General features: G+C 42.8%; 1 pseudogene; it reads right to left on the bottom strand.

Annotated features, from left to right (window-relative positions):
- Positions 1–9,965: 9,965 nt before the first annotated feature.
- Positions 9,966–10,684, bottom strand: LOC121282281 (annotated as a pseudogene).
- Between the last annotated feature and the right edge of the window lie 3,127 nt (positions 10,685–13,811).

Below are 13,811 nucleotides of genomic sequence, written 5' to 3'. Positions count from 1 at the left end.
TTACATTACAACAGTGACTACACTTAAAAAGTTCTTCATTGGTAATAAAGCACTGAGGATGTGAAAGGTGATATAGAAATGCAATTCATCTTTCTCCTTCCTGCACTTCTTGTTCAAGGAGCAACAAAAGCAAGAGATCCTGTGTGAAGAATCACTGGCATCCCAGACACAGAGCTTCATCTTCTGGGAGGTCACGTCTATAATTTGAACAAATGTCCTTACGATTTTTGAATTTTATCTGGGTAAATGGAAAGAAAAACAAGGTAATTAAATATTTGTGGAATTACAGCACACTATATGTAGATTTCTTTATGGAATCGAGCAGAATAAATTTACTTATTCAGCTATCTGTGCTGGGTGAGGAAACAATGTACCCAATGTAAAAAAACGATGAGAAATTCCGATAAGAAAGATCTGCTCCATGACAAGTGTACATTTGTCATGCATGCAAACTGTTTTAAAATGCCCTATTGGTTCTTTGGAAATCTGAGTCAAGCAACATCGCTTACCTCTCATACCTAGTGACACATCTCTCACAAGCTTCTTTCTAAATCCGTTTGGTACTTTGTACCTAAACCCACTCCAGTGCCTCCCTCTTGTAACAGCTCAACCTCTGATCGGCCATGAGTTTATCCATAGGGGTCCACCAGTAATGTTCCACTTGCTAGCTTGTGCAGTTCTTTTCTGTAACAGCTTGGTACAAATTAAAACCCTTCAGTAGGCCATGCATCTTGGGATAGAGATTCACATTACTATGGTGATCACTTAAAAAGCCGCAGTAGCTTGCGGTAGTTGTATGAAGGAAATCAGCTGACAATTGTGGAATGCCTTAAAGAATCAGTCACCACTGATGTAAAAAGACATAATCAAGATGACAGCGAAGTGAAATTAAACTCGGAAGTCCCTGGTTCACTTACAGTGAGTACAATTATAATCGTGGGCTGTTTAACAATAGTGATGCTCAAAAAAAGCCAGGACAAAATAATATGGTTGGAAATCTAGAATGTGACAAATGCCTGTGAAGCTATTCAGTCCTTGACTAGGCAGAGACAGAAACACTAACAGCAATCCCCACCTCCCCCACCAACTCCCACCACCCCCATTTACCTAATGTACTGCAATAATTGTGTGGTGAATCCTTTACTGTGAACTTGTTTGAAGGCAAGTATGATAATATCCCTGGCACACATTCTACCTTGTTGTATGATTTGAATCAAATCATAAAGCCTTCGCTGATCAAAATGTTAATTGGGATATGAAAGATTTTATTGGGTGGAATCTTTATATGAAATTCACAATAGGCTGTGCCAGATTGTTGGGAATTCATTTGAAAGTAAGCTAAAGTAAACCCTACCAAACTTAGAGTGACTCCATTGAGACTGATATAAGTGAACTACTGTACTTTCTGGCACTGAGCTGATATCTCATGTTAGATGTCCTAAGGTCTCCTTCAATGGGTTGGCATCAATTTTTGTCAGATAATGCTCTTGTGCAGTGCCTTGGAATGTTACACTATTTTAAAGGTCTATATGAATATGGCTTGTTGTTGATCCTTTTTCCTACTGAAAATGATGTCCTGGAATGTTGATTGTCTACTTTGAAAAAAATATGGATTCGCTGAAGTCTTATCACCTGTACTTCACAGAGTAAGAATGGATTATGTTATGTCGTTTATTGGAAAGTTGAGTCTGGTGATGGCTACAGTGAGAATAGTAGGAATGGTTCTGTGATTCTGTTCTCCTAGTCTCATTTGTAGGGACTACGAGTTAGAGAAAACTAGGCTTGCAATGTTGTAGTGCTTTCTCCAACTCATGCTTCCTTCGACATTGGCTTTCCTCTTGGATTGCAAGATCATGGAATCACCCATATTTGACGCAACAGAACAGCAATCGGATTGTTTAGAGTTTAGTTGCCACAAAGTTACTGCAAATTCAGAAAGGTTATTTTATTTGACATGTTTTCGGCACAGACTAGAAGGGCTGAATAGCCTGTTTTTCTGTGCTGTAGTGTTCTATGGTTCTATGTTTACCTAGCCTATTAGGATCACATCTTACTGAATATTAATATTTTGTGTCTGTGCACCCTTCCAATATAAATCTGTGCCCATATTTATAATGGTAACCACCTTGCCATACTACCATGATGCTTGCCAGCAGTGGTACTGTAATGTCTAAATTACAGTCACCTTGTCACCTCAGCCTATGCTATAGAGAAACTCTGGGATCCAACAAACTCAACTTCTGTCTTTCTTAAATTGCTCAGAGCTTTGCTATTTAATTACAAATAATAAAATAAAATCAAAGTGATATATAAGAATAAGTAAAAAAATGCATGACTTTAAAATGAGGGTTGAATTGTGTCTACATGCCTTTGTTGAATTATCCCTTGCCCTCTAACAAACCTCTTAAACCTTGCAAATGCAGCAGCAGGGAACACCATCACCTCCAATGCAACTAATATATGTACGTATATATAAAAATATATATAGCTCATGCTAGATGTCCTAAGGTCTCCTTCAAGGGGTTGGCATCAATTTCTGTCAGATAATGCTCTTGTGCAGTGCCTTGGAATGTTTCACTATTTTAAAATAGTAGTAACCAGAACTTGAGTATTGCTGTTGTATATGCTGTTGAAGTTTTTGTCTTGAACTTATCAGGGCAGATCTCAAGAATACCAATGGTAAAGAGAACAATAATCTATACTTCACAAGACAAGAGTGTTGAATATGATAATAATTACACTGAAAGCCAATTTAAGATGATCAGTCAGGCTTGCAGTGTGGCTCACTTACACAAGCTGGACGTTAATACATTTACACACAGGGCCCTGTCCTTTGCAGAGATAAGGAACATGTCCAGACATTGCACCTTTTTCAACTAAACAAACACTTGGGGACAGTAATTCCCTGGTTCATTGCCCATGACAATGCCTTGACCAAACAGAGTCAACCTGCCTGGCTTGAATTTGAACAAAAGCTTGGCAGTTAACTGTTCCCTGGTGCATTCATCATGGCAATGCCTCTAACAATCACAGTCCACTTGCCAACCAAACACCACTCTCTTCTCATGCAGGGCAAATTATGTTCCCTTTTCTATTGGCATTCTTATGAACTGTCCTGGTGCGTGCAATACAACATTTTGACAGTAAGTCTCGTTTATCAAAAACAAATATATATGCTAACAAAGCACTGGAATTTATATCTAGGGAATAGAATTCAAATTTGTATAAGGCCCTGGCAGGTTGCAATTTGTATACTGTCCTCAATTCCGGTCTCTATACTACAAAGTGAACTTGGAAGCACAGGGGAAAATGCAAAAAAAAGATTTATGAGGATGGTACCAGAGCTGAGATTGCAGATATTGGGAACAATTGAAGAGTGAGCTATTTTCTCCAGAAGAGAAATTTTGAGGTGGCCGAATATAGGTCTTTAAAATTATGAATGAGTTAGACAGAGTAGATTTGGAGACAATCCAAAACTAAGGGCCATAAATACAAGGTATTTTCTAAAAAAATCCAATCGCGAAATAAGGAGAAATCGCTTTACTCAGAGAGTGGTTGGAATGAGGAACTCACTACTACAGGAAGTGGTTTGAAACTTAGATGCTTTCAAAAGGAAACTAGATAAGTACACGAGAGAAAAGGGAATAGAAATATATGCTCAAAGGCTCAGAAGAATGAGATCAAATAGGAGTAGATTATAGAGAGTATAAACACCAGCATAGACTTGTTGGGGCTAAATGGCCTGTTTCTGTGCTGTATATTTTTGACATTCAATGGCACTCCTATCGATGAATCCCCCACAATCAATGGTTACCACTGACCAGAAACTGAACTGGACTAGCCATATAAATACTGTGGCTACAAGAGCAGGTCAGAGGCTAGGAATCCTGCAGCGGGTAACTCATCTCCTGACTCCCCAAAGCCTGTCCACCATCTACAAGGCACAAGTCAGAAATGTGATGGAATACCCTACATTTACCTGGATGAATGCAGTTCCAACAACACTGAAGAAGCTTGACACCATCCAGATCAAAGCAGCCCGCTTGATTGGTACCCCATCCACAAACATCCACTCCCTCCACCACCGACACACAGTGGCAGCAGTGTGTACCATCTACAAGATGCACTGCAGGGACTCACAAAGGCTCCTTAGACAGCACCTTCCAAACCACGACCACTACCATCTAGAAAGACAGAGGCAGCAGATAAATGGGAACACCACCACTTGGATGTTCCCCTCCAAGTCATTCACCATCCTGACTTGGAAATATATCGCCATTCCTTCAGTGTCGCTGGGTCAAAGTCCAGAAATTCCCTCCTTAACAGCACTGGTGGTGCACCTACACCACATGGACTGCAGCAGTTCAAGAAGGCAGCTCACCATCACCTTCTCAAGGGTAATTAGAAATGGGCAATAAATGCTGGCCCAGTCAGCGAAGCCCATATCCCAGGAGTTAATTTTTAAAAATGTGTAATTTACTTCAAAGTCATGCAACATTCTGAGTTGGAAATTCCTTCATTGTTGCTGGGTCAAAATACTGGAACTCCTAATCTAAAGTCACTGCAGAAGTTTCTATATCTCACCGACTACAATTATTCAAGGAACGGCCAGTAAATGCTGGCCTTTTCAGCTTTGCTCACAACCTGAGGATGGACAAAAACAAAACAATTTGAGTATTGCTACAAAAAGAGACATGCTCTTGAAGCTTTTCATCTCGCACTCATCAGGACAACTACAAGAATATCTTGAAAACAATTCTACCTTGGACAACATACATATTGGGTTGGACTTTTGCGTTGGAGTCAGGAGCCTGACATCAAGAGGATTTCCAGGTCCCGACCTCACATTGCTTCAGCGCCTTAGTTGACATATGGAGCGTTTGTTTTCTACTTAGAATTGGTGGAGGCAGGGAGTAAGCAGGAGGGGAATGTGGCAAGCCTTATTTAAAGGTAAACTGGTTATTTTGTGGAAGAAAGGGGAGATTAACAGGACTGATACCCATGCAATCCCAGCCCCACAATTCACCAATACCTCTTTTGAGGTCTTTTTAGAGATATTACTATCATGGCTTCTCGGACTACCCTACTATGCCTCATGATGTTACCACCTCTATTAGCTCACTCTGCCCACAATCGTACTGATCACACAATGGCCACTGTGTGCCAATGCATGAGGTGATCCCTGAGCCTGCCCCCTCTTATACGCTGCTCTGAATAGCACCCGCTTCCATGACTGGCTCCATGCTGCAATGTCACCTCCTACTCATGGACAGGCTGGAGGTCCTGCATGTTTTCCGTGCATCTTTTCAAAAATTACAAACTTCCCTTGAATGAATAACTTGCACCCTCAATTACAGACTCGCCATTTTTGGGTGTTTTGCCTCACAGGGCAGCCGGTGGTCAATCCTTTAACTGTTCCCATGGGCTGGGTGGGGGGTGTGGGTAGAGTAGCGGGTGTGCACCCTTTAATTTCCGCTGTTTCACAATGATTTTCTGGCTGGAATAAGTGGTAAGTCTGCTGGAAGCACTTAAATGAGGCCTGGAGTAAAAACTACCCAGGCCTCAATTTTGAAGCAGTTCAAAACTCACCTGCCTAAAAACTGGCCCACTGATAAAATCAAGCCCTAATGCAACATAACTTGATAGCTGACTTAAATATGCTTTAAATCCATGCACACAATGGCTCAGTATTCAATGGTAAAGCAATTATTGTTTAGATTTTATTTGACCCATCAAAAAATGCTTGAGAGTGAAAGATGCTATATAAATGTCTAAAAGTAATTGCTACAGCTCCATTTATCTTTAATAATCACCTGCCACTGATGACACCAATTGTGGGACTGCCATAGTGGATGGTAAATGTATTTATTTTTCTCTGTGACAAGTATTTTGCTTATATAAGGTTTACTTTGTCTGAACAGGATTTGACAAGATGATGGGCTGTATCGTTCTTAATCAGACCTGGCATGATGTTGCTGCTTGAACCGTTTCCGTTATAATCGTCTGTTTGCTCTGACCTTGTCTGTGCTTTCAGTACACAGGATTTAATATTTCCTCCCAATTATGAGTCACTTGCTTCTTGCTCACCTTGTGTTCCCAGCTTATTTGTAAAGTGGAATTGTTGGGGTCTCACTACGCCAATAGCCAATAGGTCATTATTTGTTGCTATATTTCACAACTCTGGTGCTATTTATTAAACGGACGTCACTGAAATAAATTACACCCTGCAAAATTGCTGGCAGCACAGCTCAGTAAGTGAAAAGAAAAAAAATTATACGGCTCTCTGACCGGTGAGATGCAATGAATCTTAGCAAAGCTCCATAGCAACAACATATGTTTGACCACATAATGGGACCTTGTTGGATGTCATAGTGTCAGCATTGAGGAAATACCAGCACTAAATCTTCAGTTTTAAAAGTAAATATTGGGGCAAAGGATCGCTTTCATGCAATGAAACTGTTGACACATTTCATCGCTTTCATTGTGTAAATAGTGTAGCCTGTGACTGAAAGATGTCTCACCCATATATTTATATAACAGGGACATAATGCAGTCCATACTTTGACACATATATGTTATACAATTGGGATCACTCATTATATCAATCTTCCAACATACCACTAGTCATGAGAAAGAAAATACAATATGAAATCCCACAGAAAGTACTCGGTAAACATTATGGAATTCTCATATTGAATAATGGGAAAATTGAATATCCCTGAATATCAGTGACTGCCATGGAAACCCTTGAATGAATTAAGTTCTGATTAGGTGTTAATAGTGTCCTCAGTGGGTAAATTTGTCAGCGTGGTTCTGTGGGATGTTTCGATGCACCTGTATAATGCCACTCAGACTAACATAGCATGATTAGTGTTCCAAGGCAATTCACATAGGAGGAAATGTACACCAAAGTATGAGTTAAGGAAGCAACTCAAGGCATGGATGAAGCCTTATTTTCAGAAAAAGGCGATTGAAGATGGATGGAAAAATAAAAAAGGCAGAGATGTTTATGAAGAGAACTCCAGGGTGTCATATGGGACTGAAGGCCCTGCCACTCCTGGTATGTGGAATAGAACAACAGTAGATCAACATTGGTAGAATACCAAAGGCCATTAGTTTGGTGGGGCTTGAGGAGATTACAGGAGAAGGATCAAATGTGGAGCAGAATGAAGGCTGTAAAGTTAGAGGGAATTTGTTAGGAGGTATAGAGCAGTGCTTCCCAAATTATCTTCCAATGTTACCCCATTTTAACACTTGAAAACTAACGTGACCCCAGCCGCCAACAAAAACACAAGAGCAATAAAGCAAATTAGTAACATTCAGTATACAATCGTTAAAGTTTGGGTATTATTGATCAATGTATACAGTGGAATCGCCCGTGCCTGCTGGCATCGGGAGTGTTCAGCGGCATGAGGGATGTTCAGTTGAATGTGCAAGGGAGCAGCCTGATGAGTTCATGACTGCCTCCTGGGGAGCGAACTGAGAGTGGGTGTGGTATGAGGGAATGGTGAGAATGACCGAGGGCAAAGTGAGGTGGTAGGGAGGGAGGTTGAGGGTTCGACTGTAGTGGTAGAACAAACGGCTAGGGTTGTTGGTGGGGATTCAGAGGTAGGTGAACCCTTGGGGTGGGAAAGAGGAGGTCAGGGAGGTTAATATAGATGGGGGTGTGATTTTTGGGAAGGAAGGGAACGTGCATGTTCACCTGAACATCCCCGAAGGAAAAGGGTTTTGGCTGGTATGTCATGCAGGGGAGATGGAAGGTGAAAGATGATACCCGGGGGGGTGGGGGGGGGGGTGGTGGGGGGGGGGGGTTGTCAACAGTGATGGAGAAAAGGAAATGGGTGACTGGGAGAGGGGAAAAGATGGGGAGACTTTTGAAAAAGTGAACCTAGTCCATGCTGTTCAAATCGAAAGTGAAATGACAGTCATGGTGGGCGAGATCAGGTGCTGCATGGGAGTGTGATCAGTGGGTGGGCGGAGATGCAGGTCAAGTCAGATGGTCAACTGAAAGCAAACTCCAGCAAGCAGCATTCAAAATGTTCGGGACATTGAGATGAGTCTGATGGAGGAAATCTCCGTGTGCATGGGAGAATGCTTGCACGAGGCTCTGAAAGGCCCTGCCACACATACACGTCTCCCTCCAGAATCCCTCTGCAGTGGCAGAGGATGAGGGTGAGGGGCTCACAGGCCAAGGGGACTTGGAGGGAGTGGACAGCCTCTGAAATTCCTGAGTGTCCATTTGCTACTTCTCCCTTCGGGTGCCTGAGGCGCTGGCCTGACTCCTTGCAGGGAAGGAGCACTCGGAGGGACATTGAGGTGCCCCATTTCCATCTTGCGTTGCAACTGTGGGAACTCATCCATGGCTCCCGTGATGGAGTGAAGCACTCACAGTTGCGTTGAGAGGGGGATGATATGGTTCAGGGTCTCACATGGATGTTCACTGTGGATTCCACCGTCACCACAGGTCATGTCCACACTCTCACCAGTCAGCGCGATGGCACGTTCCTTAAAGCGAGTGTGGAATGTGGACCCTTCCACATCCTGTCTGGGACCTCTCCTTGCTAATATGAGCCAGCTTCTCCTGCATGGAAACAGATGGAAAGAATGTTAGCAGGACACATGGCACTGCGTGGAATGTTTGCTTGGTGAGTGGAGCCATGGCTGGGATGATGATGCGAGCTCCAGAGGGTATGAGCCTCATCACCACTAACTCTCACACACACCCTCACATCTCCATCAGGCTCATAGCCTCTGGAGCTCATGTCCTCATCCTGTCCATGGCTCCTCTCACCACACAAACATTCCACATGGTCCCATGTGTCCTGCTCACACTCTCTCCATTTGTTTTCATGCTACCGTACTTAGTGCAAATCTGGGACTATTCCACTCATAATTATTTTTTCTTTATTCTTTCAACGAATGTGGGGGTCGCTGGCAACATATTTTGCCCATCCCTAACTACCCTCAGCTTGTTGGCCATTTCAGAGGGAAGTTAAGAATCAACCACATTGCTGTCAGTCTGGAGTCACATGTAGGCCAGACCAGGTAAGAACATTAGTGAAACGGATGGGTTTTTATGACAATTGATAGCTTCATGGTCACCATTACTGAGGCAAGTTTTTATTTTCAGAGTTATTAATTGAATTTAAATTCCACTAGCTGCCATGGTGGGATTTGAACCCATATCCCAAGAGTATTAGCCTGAGCCCCAGTGACATTACTGCTACACCACCATTTCCTCTAAGTACATCATATAATATGAAAATGTGTTTCTAAAGTACTTTTTAAAGATGTAATTTTTTCAAGTCACTCCTGCTGATAGACCTTTACTGGAAGCAACAGAAGCACAAGTTGAGCGCCTTTGGGTAGGCCATGTGGGAGCCCAGGCCATTCCACAATACCAGCTCAAGGGACTGGGCTCAGACAGGCTGCAGTTCAGCACTGGAGACGGAGAAGCCAGGAGACGAGCAGAGCAATGGCAGGGCTGGCTGCCACGTAGGCCTCAGTGCTGGTACAGGGAGCAGTCACAGAGGAGGGAGCTCGGCCTTGGCCTTCACATCCGTGCGACTCAATCGCTTTGAAGCAAAGGAGCCTCATGCCCGGCCTCAGGATTTAATCTTTTTAACTTCTGTCCATTTGAAAGTGAAATCTTACTTTGATTTCTTCCATAGCCCCTGACAAAATGAGCACCTTCTGCACAAATGCCAATGCACTCCTTCATGGTAGGAACTTTCTTCGCTTGACTGCTGTGTCTCATGTTAGTCGCTGCCTCCAGTTGATGACAAGACAACTTGAGGAGGAGAGAGAAGGAGAAACTTTATTTTTCATGTCATGTTTAACAAGCCTTCTTGATAAATAACTGCGTACAGTCACATTAAAACACAGTTTAACGGTGAATAAAACAATGTGCAGTGGTTTTAGGCACTTTCATCATCCAAAGGCTTGCAGGACATTTTCAATCTACTTCACTTCCTGACTTTCCTTTCTGAAGCTATGGCCTCCTTGGCTGTCTTTACAGTTACTGCATCTCCCAGGAACTTTATGGGCTTCAGGTTTGCATCCAGATCATAAATGACTGGAATACTGGTTGACAGGTTAAGTTCCAGGTGCTTGATGATGCTGCACAAACTGCTGCCATGGGTGGCAATCAGGACCTGCTTCCCAAACCTCTATCTGTGGCACAAGCACACCATTCCAGGAAGGCAAATCTGCTGGCATGTTATCCTTCAGGTTCTCATCTGTTGGCAGCTCAGAAGATTTCAGTCCCTCAAAAGTGTCTTGCCTTGCTGATGGTGCAGTAACAGGGGTGGTATTGGTCCATGGGGGAGCTGTGGGGTGTCAAAGGAGCAGTGTCATTTTTGACCTGCCCCTTGCCATGCTGGGTGGCAGTCTCAGCCTTGTTCAAGGCTGGTCAGGCCACCACAGCTCTACTCATTGAGGCTCCACATGCGGACGGCAGGCAACCACATCTGGTTGATGCCATCCATGATTGGGGTGTGGATGACCTGCTTCAGCACTGAGTTGAAGCACACATTGTACTGGTAACCAGCCGCCCAGAGAGCCTGGACCCCTCACCAGGCCTCCTTCACCCCCTTCTCACTCAGCATCAAAACAGTCACAGACTGTTTTCCTGATTCTAGGAACTCTCTCCATGCTGTACAATCATTAGTTTGTAATAGGCCATGGCGTCTACTCGAGCTCTTCAAGGTGGTTGCTATGAAAACTGAGCAAGGCTCTGCGCTATTTTCCAAAGCCTCAGCCTGGCCTCAGAGAGGGAAGAAGAAACAAACACATGAATGGCCTTCCGCAGAGACTGTCAATGATCTGTAATTAACAGTGAGAAGCAATGATCCTGAAATCCTACAGGGGTTTTCCCAGTCTTGTGTGAGATATCAGTAAACCACTCAGCAACATGGTATAGATAGCCACTTTCAGCTGTTTCTCTCAGGGTGCTACTAATCTCTTGCTGGAGTTCCAGTGGCAGGTCAGGAAAACTTTGCCCCCCTCAACACCATTACATTCCATCACACCTTGATGTGCTTATCACATTGGGACTTGTGTTAACAATGGAGGTTAGCCGGAACAATGGAGTTTCCTTCCAGACTGCTAGTAGTCTGTCTGCCCAGGGCATCTCATGTACCTTTGTAATGCCAGGCAAAACACATAAGGTTAAACTGCTTAGCAATCATTCAGTCAAGAAGGCCATAGTGTCAGTATCTGAATGGTTTGTGAGAAAGAACCTCACTTCAATATAAATTAACAGACGTCCCCCGCGGACCCGCTTGCTGTCTCTGTGACCTCAGTTGGGGTTGTGACTCACAGTTTGGGCATAGGAAGTTCAAGAAATTGTGCTGCTCTCATACAGGAAAGCTTCTCTTAATTTGTCAATATGCCCACTGTATTAACAGCCCTTCCTACACCCTCCCCAAGCCCTCTACCTCCCTTACACTCACTTCCCTTTCCAATACAAGATACAAATTGTACTGCCTCATGAAATCTGTTCCCAAATCCTAGTAAGAAAACTCTGCACAAACAAATGTTGTGCAGCCTTAGTTTTGAACTGCACACCTTTGTATGCATGTGTGTGCCTATTGTTTTCCATTAAATTGCTGGCCCTTGGTGATGTTGAATGAAATATGTCTGCTTGAACAAAAAACAAGGAAAGAAATACTTTCATTTATTTATTGACTTTCACAACCTCAGGATTTCTCAAAGCATTTTCCAAGCAATGAAATGTCCCTCCTGTGATGTAAGATAGTTCATCTCGGTCTTAGACCACAGTATTAGGAGTTCTCCTGTTCATTCCATAGATACTGTGATCCATGGCTGGCCCAACTTGGCATCACCTGCCTCTCCTCCTTTAGCTCTGAGGGTCTACCTGAGAACCTTTGCTGGGGTCCCTGATATTTCTCAGGCTGAACTGCAGTCAGCTGTACCGTAATACCTGTTTTAAGTCCGCAGCTCACCTGCCAACCTCAAGTGAAGTCAAGGCCTCAAAACGTCAGTCACGTCTTGGCCACCAGAATGGGTGAGTGACTCATGTGCTTCGTTGCTTGACAGCCCAAATATCCAAGTCGATCCAGTTGAGCCCAGACCATGACACCAAGTGCGATCTAATCAGTTTTTTAAAAATTCATTTATGGGATGAGGGTGTCACTGGCTAGACCAGCATTTATTGGCCTATGTTCTGGAATGTTCAGACTCATAGAACTCACAAGGATCCTGTGAGACAAATCTGTTCAGCGAATTGGATGTGAATTTTTGAGGATTAAATTAACATAAATTTGGATAATTTATGCTTATAATTATTGATGGGAAAATGATCCTGATAGTTGAATTTCCTAAAATCAGATAGGGGACAGGAAGGAAAACCACTAGTAATAGACATGAAGGCCTTGATATTAACTTAATGGAGTTGTGTAGGGACTGGGGTTGACAGGTTTGAAGGGATGGGGTAGTGGGTAACGGTGGGGAATGTCATATGGGAATGCCAGAAGGAACTTCAATGTGCCTGTCCGTGATATTTTAATCCAGCTACCACGTCATCCCAACATACTGCCCTCATGTCCTAAAGTCCAACATAGCACCTTCACAGGTGCAGGCGGAGCAGTCTTTGGCAGAGCCCTCATGTACAGACTCTAAATTCCAGCAGATGTAGCCCAAAAGTACCTCAGCCATGAGATCAGGAATCAGAGTAATCTGTGTCTACCCCTGTTGAATCCATAGTGATTATGCCATGTTAAAAGTGATAGGAAAGGGAAGAGGAAAGCTTTGTAGTTGCACAATGCTATATAAATGGGTATGTGAGAAAATGTTATATTGTGAAGTTTTTGTTTCTTACATTACAATTCTCATAGAGACCAAGAACTTTTTTTTTAAAAAAGAGATGAATTTCCGAGTGACAGACAGAAATTACATAAGGAGAAGATCATATTTTAAGACTTTAACTGTAACTAACAAATCAAAATCAATACATATCAAACATTGCTTAGCAGGCAACTAAAACATCAAACTAAAGCAAAGGTAATTTTGCATTAACCAGCTAATGCAATTGAGATACATCTTATAATACCTTTCACTGTGCATTGCACTTCTGATAGTTTTGCAGAATTATAGGCACAGACCCTCTGTAATTCATAGCTCTCCAGCCAGCTCACTGCTTCCTGCCACTTTAGGTTGAACTTTCCAGTGTCCTTTGAAAATCACTTCACTCAACCTGAGTTTCCCAGATCTGATTTTTATCAGCAAGGCTCAATTCAGTGACGCTTTGATCCTTAAATCTCCAGGAGTCACATTTGTTCTGTCCCCTTCCTTTTGAACAGAAAACAAACTCTGACCAGCATCCTGCTTGGGTGTTAACATAAAATAGTCCTTCCGCTTCTTCACAGCAGTATCTTTTTTGTCTCAATCTCCTTTGTGTGCCACATGGTGTCCATATTCTAACTTTCTTCCTGTAGGTACTGCTTCTAGGTCAAGGGTCACCATGTCACATGGACCAGTATTTTTTATTACTCCAAAATTATAATTCATTCATTTATGAGTGATACAAAGTCTTAAAAACCCTTTCCAAACATTCCTTTAAACAATTACAGATTCCCCAAACCTTATAAAGAATTAAAATTTACTGTTACTGCTTCCTGGTCAAAGGTCATCACATTCAGTAGAATGATGCAAATTTTATTATTTTGCACCAATTCCCTATGTAGCCCATCCTTGTTTGCTAGCTGACATGTCATCTTTTACTCTGTGTGATAATGAATGAGATGGCATGAATTGAAAGGACCAATGGGGGGATGTGCAAGGGGCAGTTG

Source organism: Carcharodon carcharias, chromosome 9 (genome assembly GCF_017639515.1).
Source record: "Carcharodon carcharias isolate sCarCar2 chromosome 9, sCarCar2.pri, whole genome shotgun sequence".
Classification (NCBI taxonomy): domain Eukaryota; kingdom Metazoa; phylum Chordata; class Chondrichthyes; order Lamniformes; family Lamnidae; genus Carcharodon; species Carcharodon carcharias.
This window is presented reverse-complemented; position numbering and strand designations above follow the sequence as displayed.